We start from the raw sequence: 26,613 nt of genomic DNA, 5'->3' as shown, positions 1-26,613 counted from the left end.
ATGTATGTTTTGTATGTTCCTGGGATGAAGAAGAACTTGATTTCAGTGTCTTCTATGGAGGAGAAGGGGTTTGACATCGCCTTCTCAGGAGGGAAGATATTGATGCATCCCAGGGGAGCTTCCATCACTTCGGCTAAAGTGATTGGAGTCTACTCATGGAAACTATACATGTTCACTTTTCAGTCGATAGGAGCTTTGGTGAGTAGCAAATTTGGTAGCACTCACACTAGTACCACCAAAAGTAGAGACTTGTGTGAGTTATGGCACCGCGGGATGGCACATATGCATCAAGAATCTTTGAGAGTATTGAGGGAGACCACTACTTGAGTTCCTGATTTCAGTGTCGAGCATTATGAGGTTTGCATAGGGTGTGATTTAGGCAAGTACACCAAGTTACCATTCCCAGCGAGTGACAACAGATCTACAGGTATAGTAGACATGATTCATACTGATGTTAATGATTGTATGTCTCTTGTGCCTTTGGGTGGTTATGAGTAGGTTATGAGTATTATGTTATATTGATTGATGACTACTCTAGGAGGAATTGGATATAATTCTTGAATACCAAGGGTGAGGTCTTCAGTCGCTTTAAAGAGTTCAAATCTCCCGTGGAAAAGAAGGTAGGTAGGAGGATTCTGGTCTTGAGGTTAGACAATGGTGGTGAGTACACCAATGGTGGGTTTTATGAATTTTGTGCACATGAGGGCATTAGGAGAGAGATCACAGTTCCTTACAACCCCAAGCAGAATGAGTTGTCTGAAAGGAAGAACATAGCTATTGTTGGGGCTGCTAGAGAGATGATTCATGATCAGGGGCTGCCTTTTGTTTTGTGGGTTGAGGCCTCCAATATTGTTGTTTATCTTCAGAAAAAGAGTCCTCATAGAATATTGAGGAATATGACTCTGGAGGAGGCTTTCACTAGAGAGAAGAATCGTGTGGCACATCTTTGTATCTTTGGATGTTTCACATATTCTTATATCCCTAAGGAGCTGAGGACGAAGCTGGAATCCATGGAAGAGAAGGATATCTTTATCGCTTACAATGAGATTTTGAAAGCCTATCGGATCTTCATTCCTTCTAAATGGAGAGTGGAGATTAGGAGGGATGTGAAGCTTGAGGAGGAGAGGGCCTATCAAAGATCACAGGAGTATGATGAGAGAGAATCACAGACTTCTCCTCAGCAGGGAGGTCAGGTACAGGGAACAAGACCTCAAGGTTCTAGATCAACTGGTACAGGAGATACTTCAGTGTCAATGAAATTTGGGGCACCGGTGGTGAGTTCACCAAGGACTTCTTTAGGGAGTCTACTGGTACATAGTTCACATGGCACTTCAGCTGAAATAGGCATAGGTGCTAGTACAAGTTCTTCGAGAACAAGTGTTGGTATAGACACACCAGTGTCAGTTGGCAAACCTTCACGTTTGGCAGATTGGGGGGCAGAGGATGAGGGTCCCTATGGGAAAGCTTCTTCAAGGAAGAGGAGGCCCAAGTGGCTTCATGACACCTTAAAGGATGCAGAGTCTATTGGTCCTCCAAAGAGGGTGAACAGGGAGAGTGTGCCACATGAGAGGTTTGCAGTTATGTAGCTAAGGCTACTAACATTGTTGACTCTGAGCCTACTAGCTATGAGGAGGATGTTATCCAGGTGGTATGGAGAGAGGCTGTGGTGGAGGAGTATGCCTCTATCATTAAGAACAATGTCTGGGAATTGGTGCGTAGGCCTGAGGGCAAGTCAGTTATGACTTCCAGGTGGCTCTACAAGATCAAGCATTTTACAGATGGCAGCATTGAGAAGTTCAAGGTGAGGTTTGTGGCTAGAGGGTTCTCGCAGGTAGAGGGATTTGACTATGATGAGACCTTCTCTCCTTATTGAAGCCCCGAAAATCAGGTCTACAACAAGGGGGATAACCACCTAGTCCGAACCTTGAAAGCAACTCCTTTTCCGTTTGGAATAGTGGCTCCGACTAGGGGTAATGGGATCAGTTTCCGAATTTGTTTAGCCGAAACAATTATGATAAACACATCACATAATAAGTCATTCATACACTTGACATAAAGGAATAGTTATCACCGTACAAAAGTGCAAAAATGATAACTGAACATTCAGGTTTCCATATATAAACAACTGAAAATAATATATCACTTGGCACATAAGCAAAAAGTATTAAGAGATAAAAGTACCATTGATAATAGGTCCTGCTCATGAGCTTCAACAATATAGATTTATCTTCAAATAATTCAATATCCACTAAGAGTACAGAAGTGCATTTCAGTAGCAGACATTAAACTCATATATAAATAAATCTCGTTCCATTCATTTATCAAAACCTCCTCAGAGGGGGCAAAAGTGCATGTTCTGAAGAATTGTTTTTGACAAATTTTTGGACCCCTCTCTAAATGCATGAGAGGGGTTTAAATACTACTCTAATGAAAACTAAAAATAGTTATTACAAAAATAGATGAGGAGGTTCAAAACGACCATCCTCATTTTAAGCAAAAATGAACTAATAATCAAACTAAAACTGAATCTATGCTAAATCATGTATCTGTTCTTTTAAGTTGCAAATGTCCAACATGGGTTTCAGGAGCATCAGTTGGCCGACTTCAGCCTTCAATTGACCTGCGAATACGGAATCAGTGAGCGCTGGCGCTATCTTCTCGGCGGAGGTTATGAGGCACTTCAAAGTCATACACTAGCTATGTGGTTTTACCAGATATTGCCAGTAAGTGTCCCAGTTTAACTTGCTTATCTGCTTAATTGACTCTGCCTTCTTTTCCGCTATTTTCTTCCACCTTGTTTGCAGCTGCTGTGCCTTTGGGAGAAATCCTGGAGTGGTTTCTGATATTAAATTTTCCTTATGCAAGTTTTTGTTGATGCAGTCGATGATGTTACTTGCTACTATTGCTGCCTCCTCCATCGCATGCTTTGCTTCCTTGAGCTATGCATCCCATTTTGCAAATAGCATGTCTTTGTGGGATTCATCAATCCTGGGAAATTCTGCTCTTTTTCCTTCCTCCAATTTCTGCCAATTCACAAAGTCAGAAACTTTCTTAAAAATTAATCATAATCAAGTCGTTTGTCTATGACTTGATTTGTAATGTAGTCGCTTTTTTCGCAATGGGAATTCCATTGCGAGATCCTTTGGCAAAGCATTTCTTCCTATTGTAGGAGTTGGTCATTGAGGGCAAGGGCTTCTGTGATGAATTCTTCAATTTTAGGGTCGTCCTTATGCAGTTCTATTGTGGCCTGTAACTGTTGTTCTTTATTTTCCAGATTGTTTTGATAACTCAACTGCATTTGTTGGAAGTCTTGTTGTAACTTTGCCAACTGTACTTCTGCTTCTCGGCTGACACTGGCCTGCTATAGTTGTTGTTCCAAAAATAGGATCTTATCCTCCTTTTCTCTTAATAGCGTTTGAACTTCTGATGCTTTATCAATGGTTGCAAAAGCATATGCCCCTGCAATCTGAGAGAGCCTAGTGAGGTTTTCTGTTGGATCGGTAGTTGGGTCTTGCCAAAGAACATCTAAAGGTTCAGCCTTTGGAGAAAGTACAATATCTATTTTTCATTTCTTTCTTTATCTCCTGACAACAACCTTATGTTGTGGGCTATAAAATACATCCAGAGGGGGAATCTCCTCTATTTTTAGCACAATTTCGGACGACAGAGCAACATGAATATGCTCTGTCTCTTGAGTATTAATAAAATCTTCTATTATCATCTCTGTGGATGTCTCCCCTGGGTTTATTAATGGCTCTGCACTCTGTTCCTTGGTGTTGATTAACTCATTAAAATTCTCCCACTCCTTTTTTAGGTATACTACAATTGGACGTGTTGGCTTTGCAAGGGGAGCGGGAGCCTCAACCTGTTTTTGGGACAAAACTTGCTGGTCAGGGTTTTCTATAGATTGAGCTATATCTTTAATTGCTGCTTCACTTCTGCTGTGATCACTTTTTGACTGCTCATCGGATTTTTCTGCTGATTCCCTCTCGGACTTTGATTTAGACTTTTCTTCTCCTGAACTTTCACTTATACTAATACTGGGAGTGGGTTCCCTTATTGGTTCAAAATACAATTTGTCCAATGGGATATTTGCCAATATTTGTTCTCTGTAATGGTTAAACTCTTGAAGCTTTGCTTGGTCAAATTGAATTTGTGCCATATGTAGAATCTCTTTGAGAGAGCTCTTCTGCTGAAAGACATTGTCGAAGATATCATCTTCTTTAGTAAACACTTTTATTTTGACCATCATTGTAAAATTCTTGATAGTATCCAAGGGATCATACTGCCTCCCTTGGAACTTTGGTAGCTGCAGACTTAGCATATTATCAACCTCTTTAAAAGTGTGTCCCAAATCAAATAATGCGAAGGCCCCATAGACCATAGGGAATTGAGGTTAGATGGCCTTCTTCTTATCCTTGAGTTCTCTACTCATTCCCCCAACACCACAGGTCTGGTAAGCTATCTCTTGCGCCATATGTTTGTCAGGAACAAATCCATTCGACAATGTAGCTCAACCAAAACTTGAGAACCCCATCACACCATGGCTATCCGGAAATGGAAAGGCTAGGTGGAAAATGTTGTTACACCTAGATAAACCCATGCCATGATAGAAAAGAATGACACACAATACCATGCATGCCAAATCTAGCAAGGAAAATACACATGCAAATCGATACCTACAATGAATCTTGTTGTAACTGCTTGATCCTGCCTATCCCTACTTGATCTTTGCTTCCTCTTTCCTTCTTTTCCTTTCTTGCTCCAATGCCAAAACTGCTCCAAGAAAACTCCAAGTGTCCAAGAGTGAGGGGGAGAGAGAGAATAATGAGAGAACTCCAAAATTCAACTGACAAAAGGATACCAAATGATCCTCAGAAGCCTTTTTATGAATGAGGCCTCTATTTTCTTCATTTTCCATTATTTTCATTCAATTTCCTCCTCATGTGCAACTTGTGAGATTTGACCTCCATTTTCTCCTAATTTCCATTATTTTCAGAAATAAATGTGCCAAAAATGTGATTTTGCCTTTCAAAAGCCTTAGCCATGGCCTTTGCCAATTTCCTTAGCCATAAACAACCAAATGAACACCCCCTACGATGGCTTGCCCAACATTCAGATTGGAATAAGTGTCCCATCAACCATGGTTATTGTTTTTTCATTTATTAACCTTTATTACATGGAATTTTCACCAAGGCTGTTACATATTCAAAGCTAAAAATTTCAAATCAAGTCCACAGGTACAAGAGAAATGGTAGCTGAAGCTATAAGAACAAATAACAATGTCTATGTGCTGAAAGAAAAGACAGAAAGGTGTTGTTTAACAAATATTGATAAGAGATGATTATGGTACAGAAGGCTTGGACACATGAACTTTGACCAGATTGTCAAGTTGAGCCAGAAAAACAATGTTAAGGATTTTCCCAAGCTTTCAAAGCTAGAGACTATTATCTGTAAATCTCGCCAATTGGGAAAGCAATCTCGAGTTCCTTTCAAGGCAAAGGAAAACTCTTCAGCAAAGCCATTATAGCTGGTACACATGGATTTGTGTGGACCATCCATAATGCAATCAACCACAAGTAAGCTATATTTTATGCTAATAATTGATGATTTCAACATGATTATGTGGGTTACCTTCCTCAAAGAGAAATATGAAGCTTTTGAGAAATTCAAAGAAGTCAAAGCAATGGCTAAGAATGAAACTGACTGCAAAATCAAAAGCATAAGGTCTAGAAATGGAGGTGAGTTCACTTCAAAGGATTTTGATGAATTATATAAGAAGAATGGCATAAAAAGATAGTCTACAATAACAAAGACTCCCCAACAAAGTAGTGTTGCAGAGAGAGAAAACAGGTCAGTGCAGTAGTTAGCCAGAGGAATGATGACATAAAAGAATGTTCAACATAGTTTTTGGGTAGAGGAAATAAATACAATAATAGTTATTCTCAACACAACTTAGACCAAATTGTGACAAAACTCCCTATGAGATGTGGTGTCACAGACATGCAATAGTTAAACACTTCAAGCAACAGATGCTACATCAAGCGAAATGATGAAAAACTTGTCAAATTCGATGCCAGAGAAGATGAAGTCATTTTTTTGGGATATTCACAGAAAAAGAAAGGTTATAGATGTTACAATAAATTCACCAAGAGAATCATTGACTACATCGATGTGAAGGTGGATGCACACATTGATCAAGAAGTGAAACAACTTGAAAAATCCAACGCTGATGAACCAGTGATCATTATTGAAGAAAATTATGAGGCAATTACAAAAGAAAGAGAAGAAGATACCTCTAGCCCTCAACCCAGATAGCCCCCAAGGTATGTGCAAAAGATCCACCCCACTGATCAAATAGTTGATGAATTAAATTTGGGAGTGCAGACAAGAAAAAATCTGCTTAATGCCTATATGCAAGCACATGTTTCCCTACTGTCCATGGAGAAACCAAAGGATATTTTTTATGCCAGTCAATATCAACATTGGCTAAAGGTCATGAATGATTAATTGGATCAGATAGAGAAAACATAGACTTGGGAACTTGTTCCAAGACCTACAAACAAGAATGTCATTGGCACAAAGTGGGTATTCGGGAATAAGTTGAATGATCGTGGAGAAGTGCTATGAAACAAGGGAAGGTTGGTATGCCAATGCTATGCTCAAATATAAGGCTTGGATTTTGATGAAGTTTTTTCTCCTATTGCTAGATTAGAAGTAATAAGAATGTTTTTGGAATTTTCTTGCTTTAAGAAATTAAAAATCTATCATGGATGTCAAATCTACTTTTCTTAATGGAGAGTTATAGGAGGAATTTTACGTAGAGTGGCCAAAAGTCTTTCAACTAACAGGGAAACCAGATTACATTTGCAGACTTAAGAAGGATTTGTATGGTCTAAAGCAAGCTTCTAGATATTGGTATTCAAAGCTAGACAACTATTTCAAAAGAGCTACAACTGGTAGCAACTTATATGTCAAAGAAAAAGATAGAAAACTTATTTGTGGTAGTTGTATATGTTGATGATATCATCTTTGATAGTAATTCAGATTTTCCGAAAAATGAATTTGCAACTAATATGAAGGCCAAATTCGAGATGTTCGTGCTTGGAGAGCAATCAAATTTCCTTGGATTACAGATAGTGCAAACCCCTAAATGCATTTTTATTTCTCAAGGCAAGTATCTCAAGGAAGTGCTAAATAAATTTGGCATGGAGGAATGCTCTTCAGTGAGCACTCCAATGGTGGCAAGATGTAAGCTTAGTAAGATGGATAAATCTCTAGAAGTGGACCAGTCCTTATATAGATCCATCATTTGCAACCTTTTATATTTGACAGCTTCAAGACTAGAAATCCTACAGGCTGTTGCTATAGTTGGAAGAATTCAAGAAGCTCCTAGACAAATCCATCTATTAGTAGCCAAAAGAGTTTTTAGATATCTCAGAGAAACAATCGACTATGGACTATGGTATATAAGATGTAATGTTTTTTCATTTACTGTTTATACTAATGTTGATTGGGTAGGTAATGTGGATGATAGAAAAAGCACAAGTGGTGTGGTTTATTTCTTGGAGAAATTCTAGTTTCATGGTTGAGCAAGAGGCAAGCTTCCATTTCCTTATCTACAGTTGAAGTAGGATATATAGCATCCACTTCCTGTTGTACTCCAATTTTGTGGATGAAGTAAACTTTACAAGATGTACAAGCGTTTTATGATTAGTCGATCCCCATTATTTGTGATAACACAAGTGCAATAAGCATGTCAAAGAATCCAATCTTTCACTCCAAGACAAATATCAAGTATAATTTCTTGGAGAGGAAGTTCAAATCCAGATTGTGAAGTTGGAGTATGTTCCTACCAAAGAAAAAATTGTTGATATCTTCACCAACCATTTCCTAGAGAACAAATTGAGTACTTGAGGCAAATATTTGGAGTCATTCCTCTTGCCTCCCTTCACTAGCTCTTCCTCTAAGAGGAAGAAAGGAAGCTGGTATATTTTCTAGCATATATTGTTGAAGCTACTAGGTCCACAAGGATTAACATGACTAGAGAAGTACAGTGACAGGGGAAGCATGTTGGTGTATTTTCCATTGATGTCAAAGGGGGAGAGATCTAGTGGAATCAAACAAAATTAAAAATTGAGGGAGAGATCTATGGAATGAAAAATCTAAAGAGGGAGAAATATATAAGCTCAAAGGAGAAATAATGGTGATCAAGCACAACAACAATACACAGCAGTGAAAATTTATCTCAGGGGGAATAGCACTCATGTTTTTCTAAGGGTGTTTTTAGAAGATTAAAAGGTGTTTTGTTTGATTTTGGTGTTGCCATCAATGCCAAAGGGGGAGAATATTAGAAATATGTTGTCATTGATGTCAACAGGTGGAAGAAGGTGGTAGCAGGAGACATAAGTGTCAAAGAAATACCTCAAGGAGCAACAAAATATTAGAATTAGTGTAGTGGCTTGATATCCCATTTTGGGACACTAGATCAAATTAGATGCAGGTGTAAGCCACATAGATGGATAAAGCTTTGAAAGAGATTTCCAAGAAAATATGGAAGTCCTAAAAAGGCCTCCTGGATCAAAATATAGAGCCAGTCAGAGTTTAGTGACCCCAAGGCCTTCATAACAGAGTTAAAGGTGGCTAGAGTCTTTGGCACACAACTAAAGTTGGCACAAGTGAAAAACTTAGTGCTAAGAACAGGGAAGCCTCTAAGTAAGAGCTTTAGAGAGATGCGGCAGACAAAGTGGCAATGAGAACCATTATTATTGGCCACACATGGAGCAGGATGACGCCATCCTGGCAGTGTGACCCTGGCAGGAGCACCCCGGAGGATTCATATATGGTGCAGATGTAAAGAACTGAGATGCATTGAGCGGGTGGAGCCCACCTGATAGTGTTAGCTCGAAATTTTATTTAGGGTGCACATGGCTAAGAACTGAGAGGAAATTTCTAGGCCACGTGCCGACTTTCCGATGGCACTGGAGACAACCCTTTAGATGGGCTTTGTGATCATGGGAAGTGGTTTACCTCATAGTTGATCATGTATATCAATGATGAATATCTACCTTGGGGACACCCCTCTTGAAACCACAATCTATTTAGGAGTGGTGTTAATGAAAAAAGGCTTGAACCAATGATTTTTAAGAAAAACAAATTATAAAGGAAAATGGTCACAAAAAAGGCCTCATAGGTCCTTATCTCTCCTCGTTGGTAGGGACATGTGGTAGTGTATTATTGGCTCACAGGAAATCACATGGGCTGATGATGCCAGCATGACATGGTCCAATTAGAGCAAGACATGTGGTAGTAATTTTTGGCTTTTACGAGTACCCAATGGGCCCATATCTGGGTGACACATATCACCAATCATAGGCTGACACATGACATAGGTGACATCAACATGATGTCATCCTGCTAGATGGATCTTGATGGGTTTTTAACATGGCTCAAAATGGATGCATCGGGCCAAAGTCATCAGGTTGATGCGGTATTGTCTAAGCCTAGAGAGTTTTTCTATTGGCTCTTTCTACAGTGAGAGGAACCCATGATATAGCTCAGTCCATAGGACATAGCCTAGAAGTTTGTTAACAGAGAATGAAGGAGTGCACCAAGACATGAAGGATAGACAACAAAACAACTGACAACCAATTAGAGAAACCTCAGGAAGTCCCCATGGACATGTCAACCTGAAGGTTAGACCCCGATGGGTTATTATGGTGCACATGAGTGAATGTGCCAGGAGGAAAGGAGATACATGCTATGTGCTCACAAAGGGTCTCATGCAACCATTGGAGACCAGAGGCTTAATGGATAATAAAAGGTGCTAGGTTTTGGAGTTTTGGCCTTAGCACTTGGCGTGGTCGCCTCACATAGAGGCATGACCAACGATGCAAAGTCGTTAACAAAAAAAAAGGCTTCCCACAGGACTTGAAAGGGATTAGTGCCTAGGGCCTAAGCCGCTGGTCGCAGAGGCCCAATCTTATCCCGTAGAAGTTGGTAAAGGTGCCAGCGAAAGGAGACTAAGCACAAATTCATAGGAACTGATAGTTTTGCAGTAAGTTTGGTAGTTAAGCCAAACTTGACTACAACTAAGAATAGAATAAGCATTGCTAAAACCTGTAAAATTAGCTAAAAACTACAAATAAACTCAGTTCAACTGGTAGAAAAGGTTGGTTAAGGTCTTAGAAATTGGTGAACAATTTTAGAGGGAAAAGATGAACAAGACAAAGAAAAAAATAAGAAAGCATGCATCAATCATCGACAATAAAGAGAAGCCAAAAATATCAAGCCAAATTTTTTATAAGCAGGCTTGATCCAGTAGAGTGTACACAATCTTTATGAGACAGAGCTTCTGGTGAAATGAGGTGTTTTTTAGTGATCAAAGATTGTTGAGTGTGTTGGTGTTTGAGGGATTCACTTGTTTTTGAAAGTAGAGAAGTTAGTCATTGATCCTAGTGTGAAAATGGATGAAAGATGAAACAGTGAGTGTCTAAAGAAAGTTGTATCTTACTGATCACGGGCTGGTGCTCTTTGTAGTGGGTGTTGGAGAATAGCTGGGGTTATAGCTCTATTCAGTTGTAGTTGATAAATAAGGGAATTGTAGCTTGTTGGTTGTAGCCAGAGAAACTGTAACAACAAGTTGTAGATTCCCCTATGAATGAATTGAAGATCAATTTTGAAAGTTACTTATTCTTGTGTGTTCCATTCTAATTGTTGACAACAATTTCTGTTATGGTTATTTTATTATTGATGTATTTAATGATGAACATAAAGTAAAATAAATTTTTAATCTGGTAAAATTGCTACAATAATGATTCAACCCCCCACCCCACCCCTAGTAGTATCCTGGTTTCCAACATCCTTTTCCTCAATATGTTTCTCTTATTTGCAGAGCTCTGATTCCACAATGAAAATAGGCTCCTCTGGTAGCCTGCTATATTTCCTAGAATTCATCCTTCTACTTGTTCCAAACTCAATTTATAAGTTCATAGAAGACTCCTCATCCATTTTTGATACTCCACACTATTATTTTCCTTTAAATAACAGAGAGATTTCCCGAATCAGTCAAAAACCAAAGAAAAATAGAGACATCACCTTTCACTTACCCATTCACTATGGAATGCAACCCTTTGTTTTCTTTTGTTCACAAAATAAACACATAATAAATATGTATGAATTCTATCCCATGCATAAATTACTTGTGGGGTCTACTCATAGTTAGGAGTTGGGCCTCCTAATATTACTTTCATTTGAGCTTCGAACAACTCTTGATGGTCATCTATGACCCACTTGCATCAAGATAAAATTTGATTGACATACTTGACCAAGTCGGGAGTCGGGACGTATAAGGAGGTCAAGTTTTGTTGCTACTCCAAATGATGTTAATATAACATGGGGTACGACCTTCCAACTAGTTGGGGTTGGTCAAATCCATTCCAAAAATTTTCAGTAAGCTCACATGAGAGTTTGACTATTGACTACTAGAATTGGTCCAGTGTTCTATATGATAAATTTTCCCAAAAAAATCTTGGGTCTATCCTTCCAACCACAAAAAGTTGAATCCAATAATTGAATTCACTAACACTCCCTTTTGAGTGTCACGAGGTTCCTTTGAACCTTGAATTTGATCTCACGACACCTACACTGTTGTTCACAATTTTTATAGCTTGGACAATGTCCTCTCATCGCACTCTTCCCAACTGAGGTTGCAGAGACTTCAAAATAGGACATAAGTAATGCAAACACAAATAAATTATTATTAGGAATGGATATTGAAGTGAATGAAGGTCCACGAGGACATGGAATTGTCTCCTCGATCAATGCATAACAAACATCCTCACTCATGATCTCATCCCTACAATTCCACTATGGTAGGGAACTTGCTGCTTGGATATTTTCAGTGTCCTCACTCTTGGGCCTCTCCTTTTCTTTTCCCATCTATGATTAATAAAATGACATGAATTAATTCTATAGAGATAATTATACATAAGCACAACATAGGTACATAAAGGGGATGCAAAAAATCACACTCATTTCTGAAATAGAAAATATTTACGTGAAGTCTTACAAACCTTATGTCCGAATTCTTTCTCAAAAGTGGAACTAGGGAGGTGCACTCCTAACCTACAAATTACAATATATACACCAACAATATTGAGAAAATATCTTCACAGGAAAATATAAAATTGGACATATGTCCAACAAACCAAAACTATCTAACAACTATCCTGACACTTGTTATATTTACATAAGTCCATTTGGGAAAAATATCCTAATAGCTGAAATTTCTAGAACTAAGACGCTTGGCCTTACAAAAAAATTCTCCTAATTTATAATTTATACAAAACAAATAGGCAGTATGTATGTATGGGAAACAAGCACTAGCAAAGGAAAAAATATGGTAGAGTAGACGAAGGTTGTAGATTGCATGTAGATAAGCCAAGTGTAGTGCATGTCAACTTGAGTAAACTATGACATATATTCAGAATTACATGTAGGTTATAAGATTGTAGTTCTAAGAAAATTGTGATATAAATTATTTTGGTCAATAACAATAGCAACCCATGTAAGGTTGTGGATGACTTAATAGGTTGGGGAGGTTAGTGCTTAAGCCATCGACCTAAGTTACAGGGATAGAGGAAAATTCTAAGAGATTTCATGAAGCTATGCACAAGTGCGCTAATAAGGAAAGCAACAACAAACTATTGGCCTAGTGAAGGGCTATTTTCATGTTGTGTAGATCTAGTGTGACCATATTTTGAAAAAATACAAGCCTTGGCTTAGTGGATGAAAGGTAGAATGTTGAATCCTTGTGTGTATGAAGTAGAGTAGCCTTCATATCCTCTACCTTAATTTGAGTCTTGTTGAACAATAAGTAAGGATTCCTCTCAAGGAGTCAAATATGGCTTAGGGGTGGCTAGCTACGATAAATATTTTAGTGTAGTTGAGCCTATAGTCAAGTGGAATGTGAATCTCCCTTCTTTAGTTTCCAACAAAAGTTTGTGAATCATATAAGTGCACTATGATTTTATTAATGAAATAAAATTGTTGGTCATTATTTAATGGTTATTACCACGTTATATTACTATGTATGTTAGTAATGATCAACTAAAAGTATTATTATGAATTACTTGCATATGCATAAGTGATGACTTGAATTGTATTATTAATTTTTTTATGAATGAAAATTGTATGTATAAGTATCTAAAGTATATTTTCTTGTAACTATATTGATACATATACTTTTTTCTAGAGGAAAATATAAAGGTTGATTTAAGCCTAAGGCTCTTCTTGTTTTTTGTTATTGTATTTGGCCTTACCAAGTTAGTCATGGAACAGAACAATTGTGTTGTATCATTGATTGAATGAGAAGACTCGATAAGTCCATTAATGAGGCAAATATTTTTCCTATAGAGGTAAGGAAAAGCACTAGCTTATTTATATGTGAGTATTTGAAGTGTGAAGTGTGGTATATTATAGTATTAGAGGAGTGAGAAGAACCTCATTCAGCTAGGTGAAGTTGTGGATTTACCATTGGCCATCTCCTTGGCTTCCTTGATAAGTTTCTTGGTTATTTGAAATATTTATTTTGAATGTATCTATGGCTGGTGAAGACCTATACATATTCAAAATTATCTTAGGTCGTTTAGTTCCATGTTTAAGTCCCTTTTAATTCCCTAAAACAAGCTAAAAAATATTATGAGTTGGAAACTTTAGAATTTCAAGAATTAATAATGGAAGTTTTGGAGATTTTGGGGTTTAGGGGTCCTTAACCCTAGATCCTAGTTATATGGTCTGGTAAGGGGCCATGACCAAGCACTTAATAAAAAGGAGTCTAAGACCAAAGGATGACATATCAATCTCTTAGGGAATCAAGTGTCAAGAGTTAGCAACACATCAAATAACTCCATCATGGAATCCCCAATAATGACATATATGATATATATTTTAGTAAACAAATATCATTCTCTCAATTTTCATCGATTATAAGTTGGGTAAATAATTTGGAATTCCTGTGGATGTTTAGAATTCAGGGATTAAAGGCTATAGCCCAAGGCCTTGGTTAAATGGTTTAGTTGGGAGTCGTGAGCAAGATTTTAGCCAAGATATGCTTAAGTCTACAAGGGAAAAGTATCGAGTTATCGAAGTGTTGAAAGTTGGCTATCAAGTAGTACTTCAATCATCACACATTGTGAACAACTGATACTGACAAATCCTAAAATTTTGTCATCTAATGGGGATTAACTATGGAATTTGAAAGTCCAAAATCAAGAATTCAAGTATCAAGCATTGAGTTTTAGGAATAAAATGAATTCCCTCTATAGTGAATTCCCCACAACTAATGGATCTTGATAATTCCATTGATTAGTGGGGAATAATTTTGTTAGTTGACATCTATTAATTGGATTAGGTGAGAAATTGTTCACTAGAGTTTTTTGTTGTGTAATATTATAGTTCTTGGTAGGATGAAGTTTCATAAGTTAGTTATTGATGACATGCGTGTGGTGGGCATGGCCCAACTTGGTCCAAGTTTTGGGTAAAATACCCCATAAAAGAAGGAGCGGACCATGCGGAGTTGGTGAAGATATATTCATTACGCAAAATTTTATAGATTTTTGGTTGGGATAAAGCACTTATTTTGTAACGGGTATCGGGTAGTAGTCCTTGTTTTATGGATCCATGGTATATGGACTGTGGTTTTTGTATAGATGAATTGTATAAAAGGATATGTAATAATTTGTAAAGAGGAAGAAAGTAATGAAATATCATAAGTTAGTTGAATATCTGTATTCGCATTTTGTAGTCTGTAGTTTTGGAGAAGGCTCCATAACTGAGTGCACAGAGACCTTGAAGAGTCTACAGCTAAGTGAGGAGACCACTTGCAACTAGGTGCACAGGTCATAGAAGTGATTGTAATTGAAGATATATTTAATAAAGAAGAAGTTTTGTTGAAGTATTGTATCTTTGTATATGTTAATTGTCTACTATTATGTATCTGATTATGTATGCTTTTCACTGAATTATGTGAAGACCTGTAAGATATACTGTTATGTGTTAGGTTTTATGCATTTCTATAAACTAATAATCTATGTGAAGTTCTTATGCATGCAAAGTTATAAGATTGATATACAGTAGAAGTAAATACATGGCGCCACTTCATGGATATCCCTTCGGTTGTGGAAACCTGGTTCTGCAACCTCCCATAACTTCTTTCGATGAGATTGCAACCTACTTGTTGACCATTGCAAAAAGGGCCAGTAGTTGAGGGTTTTGTTGGTGTGCAACACACTCTAAACCTGGGTTAAACCTCCTCAAACCAACAAATGTTTTCGTTGCCGAGACCAGGATCTGCTTAAAGCGATATGATTTTGTGTCCGTGGAAGAAAGAACTCTAGGAGTGGGTCAAATAGAAAGAAACTGAATTTGCAGGCAAAGAGAATAGAAACTCGCATTTATCTATTGAAGATTGGTTGAAGAGATATATATTTGAATATCAATGCAAGATTTTCTTTGGTTTGTTGATGTTCCACATTGAATTGCTTGAGTGGATATCTAAGTTAGTTGAGCATAAGAAATATTTCGAATGTGACGAACCTAAGAAGTGGAACCCTAATTTGATACAGTGGCTCAACAGAATCAATAACATTATCTCAAGGGCTATTTATTTCTAGATCGATAGCGTTTTAGGAGGATTTATCCTTGAGTTTGCGATCGACCAAATTGTGTCCTATAGCGAATTTGAACGAATATATTCAAAGGATCACGAGGTAAGATTTTAAATTCTCTGAAGCTCTAGATTAATATTTTATTGTCTGAAAAATGGATTTTGCAGATGTAGTAAGATTAATGTTTGATCAAAGAAGAAAGAAGTCGGAACCAGGAGCTACGTGAAATGAAAAAAGATATAGAATAGATCCAAAGAAATTTATTAAGGTTGACTATAGCCCTCTATTGGGATCTGAGAACGAAGAATAAAGAAGTAAGCCTACAACCCCACGATATTCCCCTGCCCATCCTGAAGGTGCATCGAAGTCAGGGGCTGAAAAGAATCAGGGAATCTTTTGGATTCCCCATCCATCCACCCCCCTCACATCCCATCCCCTCCCCATACTTCCCCTACACCTCCACCTCCACCTCCCTCTCCACTTAGCCCCCTAAGAAGAAGAATGGCTGATGATATTAAGTTGCCTATCTTTAGAGAGCTAGGAACAAAGGAACCTGACTAATTTTGGATTGTAGATGATGCATTATGGATGGCAAGACATATCAATAATGATGATGTAAAGAAGGCACAACTCGTCAGATCACTGAGGGAGTGGGTGATGACATGGTATATGAAATACTCTACAAGTAAGTCGAATGCTAGTTTGATGAAATTTAGAAGGCCTTGGTAGCAGAGTTCAAGAAGCCAAAATCAGAATTGCAGTGTATCACAGAGTTGAAAGAGATCAAGCAAGCATCGACTGAATCTGTGTAGGAATTGGATCAACGATTCAAGGTTTTGATGGGTCAAGTGATCTTTAAGATGCCCCCACAACAACATAAGGAATGGTTCATGGAAGAGCTACTGCCACATATTAGGTTACCATTGATAGAACAAAAGGTCAAGATGCAAGCTGAAGCATTGGAGATTGCGATGGAGTTGGAAGCCTCACTGGTTGGATATACTCATGCAGGAGTACAAAATATACAAAATCATCTAGCTGAGTTGACCCTAGAATTGCAGTATATGAAGAATGGTAAAGAAGTTAAACCAGAAATATCATAAGTTTGGTGTACGAAGTGCAAACCGGAAGGTAATTATAAGGATCAATGCCTAGTATTCAGAGATTATATTGCAAGTGGAGCACCTAATCCAGTAAATCTGGGTCTGTGGTGAAATTTTTTTAGGACATTAGGTTAGTGTCGCTCTAAAGACTACTATCTATTACAAAAATATATACATACCCCAAAACAACTATTTTCTAACTTTTGTAGATCAGTAGGCCATGACGAGAAAAATGGACGAAGTTATGACTTAATGATGGAGTGCACTGCTGATAGTTATAGACTACAAACTGAAGGACACACACATGAAGAGCAATGCCAACATGCTGGATGAGGAGGTTTTCAAGGAGGAGGAGGAGGAGGAGGAGGAGCTGGTTGAGGACGAGGCCAAATTATTTGCTATAACTTTGGACAGGTAGGATACTTTGTGAGAGACTGTCAAAACCCAAAAACAACCTACAATTACTATAAGGCTTTTGATAATTTCATATAAGAATGTCACATCCTCACTGCGAAGATGCAGGAGAAAAGAAACCAGAAGCCTATAGAAAATGTCCAAAATATGACTACTGAGCCAAGAGAAGATCAACCACGCATCCGCATCATAACAAGAAGTAGAAACGTGACTGGGAATGATAAGACTGGTGGGAAAAAGGAAGATGAAGCCACATGGGTAAAAGAAAGCATTCATGGAGGCAAGGTGAAGATTTATGGATGATAGGGCCTCGATCTCTACCACACAGTCGACTTAGAAGGATAACCATGAAATAGTATTGGTTGCGACACAAGAGGTGGATCCAAATGTTTTGAAGTCTTTCCTATAAACATGCATGAAGCTGTTGAGGAATTAGAAATCTGTGGAGGTATTACATGAACTAAGAGACTCCTGTACTTTTAGGGAGATACCAAAGAGAAAGATGCGCACAGTGAATAATCTGCATAGACACGAGAAAACAACAAGAAAGAAATGAGGCTTACAATGTAGATTGGAGAGTATGACATGGATCAGGTTATCTTAGATCTGGGAATTGATGCCAATGTCTTGCCAAGATAGACTTGGGGATCGATGGGTAAGCCAAAGCTGCAATGGTCTATTATTCAGCTCAAGATGGCAAATCAATAGAAAATATAATTTACCCCTAGGAAGGTTGTCTAAGTCATAGTGGACATCGATGGAGTGCGCACTACCATTGACTTCGAAGTGATTGAGATAGTAGATGATTGTAATGCTTTCCCCGCATTGCTTCGATTGGATTGGGAATTTAACAACATGGCTATAATTAATTTGAAGAAAATGAAAATGATATTTGAAAGCAATAATATGAGGGTTATTGTTTCGTTGGATCCATCAAAAAGGATGAGGTATACAGAGCCTATCAGAGAGGAATATAGCACGGATGACATTGATAATATCTATCAGATCACAGTGAAGGAAGAAGAATGGTTCAATCCCACTACAAATGGAAAGTTTACTTGGGAGCAAGATAGTTCTTGTACCTTAAATCCAAAAGAAGAATTAGAGAACTGGCAGAACAAATTGCATGAAGTATCTACAAGGTGATGTGCAAGGATCACCAAAGTAGTGCGTTGCATGATAGCTGAGGTATGTGATTTGCCTTTATATGATGGTTTGGGTGATGTAAATACTTTCTTTAAAGATTATGAAAGGCGGGTACTTGACTGTTAGCACTGGAGCAAGCGTTGAGGGCTACGCCTCCTAGATGGTGGGGTACGCATAAGAAGAATATATGAGATTGGTATACATGTAGAAGGTTGATGTGGGTAAGAATTGGACAAGTAGAAATAGAGCTTTCTGACAAGTATGATGGCCAGAATGATCCTAGAGACCATATACAACTTTGTATGGTATCTTGGAGAGAAATTCTGTGAAGAATGGGTGCATAGTTTCATCCATACCCTGGAAACGATCCCTCAGAACTAGTATTTGGAAATTGAACTTTGACATGGCACTGCTAGTTGGGCGGAAATAATGGATGGATTTGTGATGACATTTAGATTTGAAGATGACCGTCCACATATAGATGTAGCACTGAATATAGTTAAGAAGAAGATTTTTGAAAATGAAGTTCCAGTTATTTGACAACCTAATTGGGATGCCCAGATTTGAAATGTGATGGAATGCTATAACCTCAATGCAGAAGAGGATGCAGATCCTCACAACATTGTTATAAAAGAGTCAGGAGGACATCGTGAAGTGAATGGACCTAAGATATAGATGTTAGATTAATGCAACCACTGAAAACGAAGTAAGTAAATATAGGGATAGAAGTTGAACTGAAGTATGCGACCATAGGATATTACTAGGACAATGACACTGTGAGCAAGGTAAAAAATTTGTTGCATGAATACCAAAAGTTGTTTCCCTCTAAATTTTTAGATATGAAAGGCATCCTAGGGGATTTAGGAGTTATGAGGATTCCTTTGAAGCTTGATTCAAAGTCTATTAAGAAAAGGCCTTATAAACTGAACCCAAAATATAAGGAAAATGTAAAAGAATTGGAAAAAATGTTAGCCACGGGGATAATTGAACCTATCGAAGATTCTGAATGGGTACGTCCCATGGTAGTTCAGGAGAAGAAGGAAAAAGGGGAAATTAGAATCTGTGTGGACTTGAAAAAGTTAAATGATGCATGCTTGCATGACCCTTTTCCTACCCCATTTACAGATGAAGTGTGTTGAAAAGTGTGCAACAAGAAATGCTTGTTGAGAATGCAACAAGATGATGGAGCTTAGTGGAAAGGAGTCGCCTTCACTAAGTGGGCCCGAAGGCAAATTATGGCGCAAAGTCTATTTTTAGACATATGGATCATGTCTATGAGTTGCAGGATGCTGTTTATGGATGATTGGTCATGTTGGGAAAAATAGATGGACTTCTATTTTTGGATCACAGCAAGAGTGATCAAAGTCTATTTTTAGACTGCTAGTCAAAAATAGAAAAGTCAAATATTATTGTCTCATAATAATATTTAGACTATAAACTTTATCTTATCCTCTTGGAGCACTTTAGTTTGAGCTACAGATGTGGCACATGCAGCTGTCAGAAGGAAATACACTTTCTTTGTAGGTCAGTTGAGCTATTGCATGCAGGACATCAGTTAGAAATCATGTGGTTGAGTTCTGTGGAGTTGGATGAGCAATTAATGGAGTTGTGTTCAGTTTGACTTAGTTGAACTAGTTGTATTTAGTCTAACTGGCCAATAGACTAAGTGATGAGTTGTGTGAATTAGTTATTAATTAATTCACTAATTATTAACTCATAATGCAACTGAAGAATACATCAGTTAACTCAGTGCATGTACAGTTCAGTGGAGACAGGTGTTAGAGGTTGAGATTGCTATCAGTTGTGACTATAGTTGTGCATGAGATTTTGCACAATCAAAGGATTTAGTATGCCCATGAGAATTGCATATGCCCAGTGATATAGCCTGTGCTCATGTGATTTCCAGTGTGAGTGATTCTCCAAGGTAAATAGAACTTGGAACAAGTTTGGATTCAATTCATTCTCTTGTAGGATTGTGAAGTGGAGGCAGGCAAGCAGCAGAGGAGATTTGGAGATCAAATCTAAGCTGTATTGTGTGTAACAGGTGGAGATAGTACTGAGTACTTGTGAGAAGTATTGTACTATGTAATGTTACATGTTCTCAATCATTAATATATAGATAGTGTGGGGTTTTCAGCTGTAAGCTTTCCCCGGGTTACATACTGTGTTAATGTGTGCATGCTATTGATGTTTCATTGTTTTTGATGCTTCTAAATTGATGATCAACGTAGAGGAGCTTATGTATTGTGCATGTATTCCGCAATAGTGCATGATCAGGATAACCTCTGTTGAATAAGTGTCATATTATTCAAAATTTCTACTAAGTGTTGGATAATGTAGGAGGAAAAGAGGTTTACTCTTTTACAAATGACTTCTCAGGGTATCACTAGATCATTATTGCACCGAAAGACAGACATAAGACAATGTTTGCCATAGAATGGGGGTCCTATTAGTACATAGTGATGCCTTTTGGATTGAATAATGTACCTTCCATTTTTTCCAAGTTGTAATTGTATCTTTCAAAGAGTACATACACGAATTTATGGAAGTTTACTTCGACGATTGGACGATATTTGGGCTATTAAAGAAACATGTGGCGAGCCTAGGGTTGAATGCTGGATACAAGTAGGCAATATCAGATATAATTTAACCTAAAGAAGTGCATCTTTTATGCGCAATTTGGAATATTGTTGTGACATGTGGTTTGTAAATAAAGATTGATGGTAGATCCGACGAAGATTGCAGTCATTATGAAACTGCCAGCACCAAAAACAGTAAGACAACTGTGTACTATGCTAGGACACACTGGTTACTACAGGAAGTTTATAAAAGGATATGCACAGATAACTGTGTCGATGGAAAAGTTGTTGAAGAAGGATGTGACCTTCCAGTGGGATGAAGAATGCCAGAAGAGCTTGGATGTGCTGAAAGAAAAAATGGTAACTATGCCAATTCTAGTTTTTCCAAACTAGAAGAAAGAATTTCATGTGCATGTTGATGCATCTTGCATAGATTTGGGAGTAGTACTAGCGCAGCCAATAGCAGGGGATATTGATCATCCCATTGCATTTGCAAGTAGGAATCTGTCTAAGGCAGAAAAGAATTACAACACGACAGAAAGGGAGGGGTTAGCTATGGTGTATGCACTACAAAAGTTTAGACATTACTTGTTGGGAGGACACTTTAAGATGTTCACAGATCATTGCACACTGTAATATTTGGTAAATAAGCCTATCTTAGGAGGAAATATTTGCCGATGGTTCTTATTATTCCAAGAATATGACTTTGAAGTTATAGTGAAGCTAGGAATATTGAATGTTGGGCCAGATCATCTATCTAGGATAGAGATAGGAGAAGAACCTACAAGTCTTGAAGGTAAGCTACCCATTGCACAATTGTTTCCAATTAAAGTCACAAATGATCACTTCACAGATATTATTTAGTTTTTGTCCACAGGAATGGTTCTTGCAGAGTACACTGCAAAAAAGAAGAAGGAATTGGTGGTTCGAGCAACTGATTTCTTGCTAATTGCGGGACACTTGTATAAAATAGGACAGGATGAAGTACTGTGTAGATACGTCCTTGAGCATGAAAGATAGAACATTTTGGTGGAAGCTCGTGGAGGAGTCATAAGTGGGAATTATGCACGAAAATCCACTGTGCAAAATATTTTGAGAGTTGGGTTATGGTGGCCTACAGTGCATAAGGAAGCAAAATACTTCTGTTAAGCATGTGATGTATGTCAAAGGAAAGGAAGCCATCCAGATAGATGAAATACCACTAGTACCCCAGATGACTTTGTAGGCTTTTGATAAATGGGGAATTGACTTTGTTGTACCGATCAGTCCACTGAGGGAAAAGACTGGTGCAAGGTATATCATCACCATAATGGATTATTTGACAAGATGGGCCAAGGCGAAATCAGTAAAGGATTACAATGCAGAAACTATTGCAATGTTCATTTTTGAGTATATATTGTCTATATTTGGTTGTCCGAAGATCTTGATGAGTGACCAAGGGAATTTTTTTTTGAATAAGACAATTGAAGCACTAACTGAGTAATTCCAAGTTTACCATCAGAAGGGATCTCCCTACCATCCTCAGATAAATGGGACAATGGAAACTTTCAATAAGATTCTGGAGAATACATTGACCAAGGTGTGCAATGTAAACATAGATGACTAGGATTTGAGGATTCCTGTTGTGTTGTGCGCATACATAATGACATGAAATAAATTGACTTGGAAGACACCTTTCGAGTTGGTATATGGACAAGAAGTAGTTATGCCAATAGAATGCATTGTGACAAGTTTGAGAATTGCAGGTGTCACAGCTATGGTAGACCCTGACATGATGAATGAGAGAATGTCGCAAATACTAGCTTCAGAAGAAAACAGATTCATAGCATGATTCCATCAACTGGTGTATAAAGAAAGAGATAAAGCCTAGCATGAAAATCACATCAAGAAGAAGATATTTCATGAAGGGGATCTTATATTATTATATAACAGTAAGTTTGCAAAGTTCTCGGGAAAATGTAAAATGCATTGGTTGGGGCCATACACCATCAAGAACATTATAGATGGTGGTGTTGTTCAGCCCACAAAGTTAAATGGCTAGATGATTCCAGGATGAGTGAATGGTAGTGGAAAGAAAATATATAGGGACGATTAGCTCCCTGGACCATCACACTAAAGAATGAAGGGAAGGAAGTCTTAGTGCCACTTGCAGCTGAAAGTGGGCACGGGACTATAAACTACTCTGCAGGAAGTGACTTCGCTGAAGGAAGATTGTTGCACGACACTCAAGAGTATGACGAAGTTTGTATGAGCTATGACGAAGAAGAGGTGACTACGGCAAAATGTAATTTAGACGAAGTTAGCCGGAAATGTGATCGTTGGAAGGAAAAAGGGCATCGTTAAAAAGAAATTACCATTGAAGGGTGCGGGAGAAAAGAATTTATGAAGCACAACTGGATGTATCTATCCCTTACCTGCATTAATAAACTAAATCTAGAGCCAATCATGAGTATGGGAATTCAAAATTGTTATAAAAATTGCATCCCGCACCACATTTGACACTTTGTTACCTAAGAGAGATAAGAAATTGCGCCTAAGAGAAGAAGAGCTATTACATATCTGAGAGGAGCTAGGAAGAGTTTGTCAGAATATTTAAGAAGAAAGGGCTAGTTGGTATCATGCACAACCACAGTTGCAGCCACAAAAGATGAAGGAGAAGAGACTAGCTGAAGACTTTGCAAAAAAATTGAGAATGTCACCACGAAAGAAATATGTAGAAGGAAGTGCAGTCAAAGAACGCAGAGGATAAGGGAAAAAATCCCATGTAGAAAGGAAAGAGACGAATGTAGTAGGGGGGACCTCAGTAGGTCCACGACAGTGAGGAAGAATCTTAGTTTAACAAGAAGGAGATAGAGGATGTGGAGACTCCGTCTGTGCTCCTAGCGTACATGTCACTTAGAAAATTGGGTGCAACGCTGGTTAAGGAGCCAAACGAAGGGAAGTTTGCTACTTATATGTCGTTGTTGTTAGAATAGGTGTATTTTGAAGGAGAACTATTTGGGAATATTTCCCAATTCAAAATGGAAGATTAGGATTTCAATGAAAGAAGAAAATACCCACAATTTGAGCCTAGTAGTTACCTGAAGAAAGTCCACTACTCAGAGAGCGAAGTTACAAGATTGGAACCACAACAATGGTTTGCAGGAGTACAAAGAACATGGATTTTTAACATGCTGAATGTGCCACACTTTGGTCGAAGCCCATTTAGTACAATGTTTGTGTGAAAAATCCTCACACTAATGCATGATGATTGCATTTGGTTAGGGATGAGGATCCCAATTAATGAGATGCTCATGAGAAAAATAACAATGCTGCCATATCAAGGAAAGGATGCCACAGATGATTTCGTGGGTAAAAAAAAAGACGAGATGGCCTAGATGATAAAGGAAAAATTTAGGTTAGTAAATAAATCATGCCGATACGAAATATACTCTCTCGAGAATTAGGGTGTCTGCTTCGCTGCACATATCTTAGCAGGGACGATCATGAGGAAGTGCATGGCCAATGAAGTTCTTGCAGTAGTAGTGTCATTAGCAGAATAGTGTAGAGGAGGAGTCCAGTTCAACTGGGCTTATTATCTATGCAAGGAGTTTTTAATGGATTGTAGGGAAGAACAGGAAGAAGGTAAGACCTTTTACTATGGATGGTTGTTAATTCTTATTTAACTTATTGCATGGAAGGAGCCAAAAGATTCTCAATTTCTGACTGTTGAGGTGGATGTATGCGAAGGAGAGAGGTATGCTTCGCTATGGTTTACGAAGGAGCCTATGCGCTCAGTAGAGAAAAAGATGTTATTTGTAGTCATGGCGATGGATTTTCATATGGTAGGGAATCAATATCCCAGACTGTCACCGAGCCTGTACAAACAATACTATCATATAGCGGAGTTTAAGGTAGACTTTCATAGGGCATATGTGAAAGTGATGAAGGACCCAAAAGAGACATGAAATCCATTTCCATACCTGGTAATGGAAGATGATCTCCTCATCATAGTGCAGGATTAGCCAAGGAATGGATGACTCCACCTGATGGAGTGGTTGGAGGAGAGGCAGTAGAGAAAGGTAGCTCGCAGGGTGTAGGTACAAGTAAGAAGAATGTTGATGTGGAAACAAAAGAAACAAGGGGAGCGCAGGAACACGAAGAACATTGCAATGATGAAGAGGTATCAGAATAATCACCCTTTGTGATAAAAATACAAACAAGAAAGAAGCATAACGTAGATAAGAGTAAGGGCACAGTTCCACTTATCCTCATTGATCGGGACATCTATGAGATCACAGAGAAAATCTAGGAGATTAACATAGAGACCTGGGACAAGATTGATGATCACTGTAAAGAAATCTTGAGTGAGGTATAATAGGGCATCATGGAGCTGAAGGCATTTCTGCAAGAAATCAAGCAAATAGAGAAGGAAACCTAGTTATCACAGCAAGAAAAAAGACTGGAAACAAGATTTGGAATGGGGATGTTACATGTTCTAGCTAGGGCACTGAAGTTTGAAGCAACAACATATAAAGAGCAAGCCAAGGTGTGACACAATTCCAAATGAATGTCCCTACGTTACCCCTTCAGGTGCTGCATGCATTTCATCAAGGAATCACTCTAGAGATGCAGGAACAAGAGTAGCGTATGTCGCTATTGAAAGAAAACATGAAGTCAGAGAAAGCAACGATGCAAAAGGAGCTGAAGCAAGTGGATGAGGAAAAGGAGGAAGCAAGGCAACAACGAGAATAGTTGGAGAAGGCCATTGCTAAGACTTGCAGCACAATTTCGGACGTGAAGGTCTGTGAGGATGAAGCACCAGTAGAAAAGGTTGTGAAGCTCACCCTCGCGATCAAGGACTCAAAGAATGCTATAGCCAAGATGAAATTTGATTACGAAGTGAAGATATCAGAGCTACAAATAAGGTTGCATCCAAGTACACCACCCTAGGTTTGGGAGAAGAGACAAAGGGACCTCAGTGCAACATTGAAAGGCATATTTGATATGGTGGTAGATTGTGGGAAGTTTCTCAATGACATGATGCAGATTTGGACCTTGCTACAAGAGGATCCAAATGTCTTGAAGATTGAGGAAGAATTGCAGGCCAAGAAGAAGAGGCATGATGAGGTCTTGGTGGCTGTGAAGACCTTACCAGTCTTGTAGAGGCTTGCCAATATTTTCGAAGGAAAGAACCTCTAGATGCAAATAGATGATCTGTGGAGGAAAGCACACATCTTGCAGGAGAGGACTCAGACATGACAGGATGAAGCTTTGGAACTTTCGCAGGCAGTAGATGAATGGATGAAGGAATTGACAAAAAGGGAAGTGGAGCTACTGTAGAAGACCGCTAGTCCTACTACAGAAGACCGCTGGTCGTACTACAGAAGCTTTACTGAAGGAGGCACAATAGGAAGAAAATTTGATTACAGAAACACTCAAGCATTACAATGTAGTATGCAATGAGATCACAGTGAAGATCAAGAGTGTCAAAGTTGAGTGACTCAGGACAAGTCACGGGTGTGTGTTGGGGGCATGTTGGGCATGGCCCAACTTGGTCCATGTTTTGGGTAAAAGACCCTGTGAAAGAAGGAGCAGACTGTGTAGAGCTGGAGAAGATATATTCATCACATAAACTTTTAGGGATTTTGGGATAGGATAAAGCCCTTATTTTGTAATGGGTATTGGGTAGTAGTCCTTGTTTTATGGATCCATGGTTTTTGT

The sequence above is a fragment of the Pinus tabuliformis genome, chromosome 2_2 (genome assembly GCF_031772625.1).
Source record: "Pinus tabuliformis cultivar Carrire ecotype Pingquan chromosome 2_2, CPIR1, whole genome shotgun sequence".
NCBI lineage: Eukaryota > Viridiplantae > Streptophyta > Pinopsida > Pinales > Pinaceae > Pinus > Pinus tabuliformis.
This window is presented reverse-complemented; position numbering follows the sequence as displayed.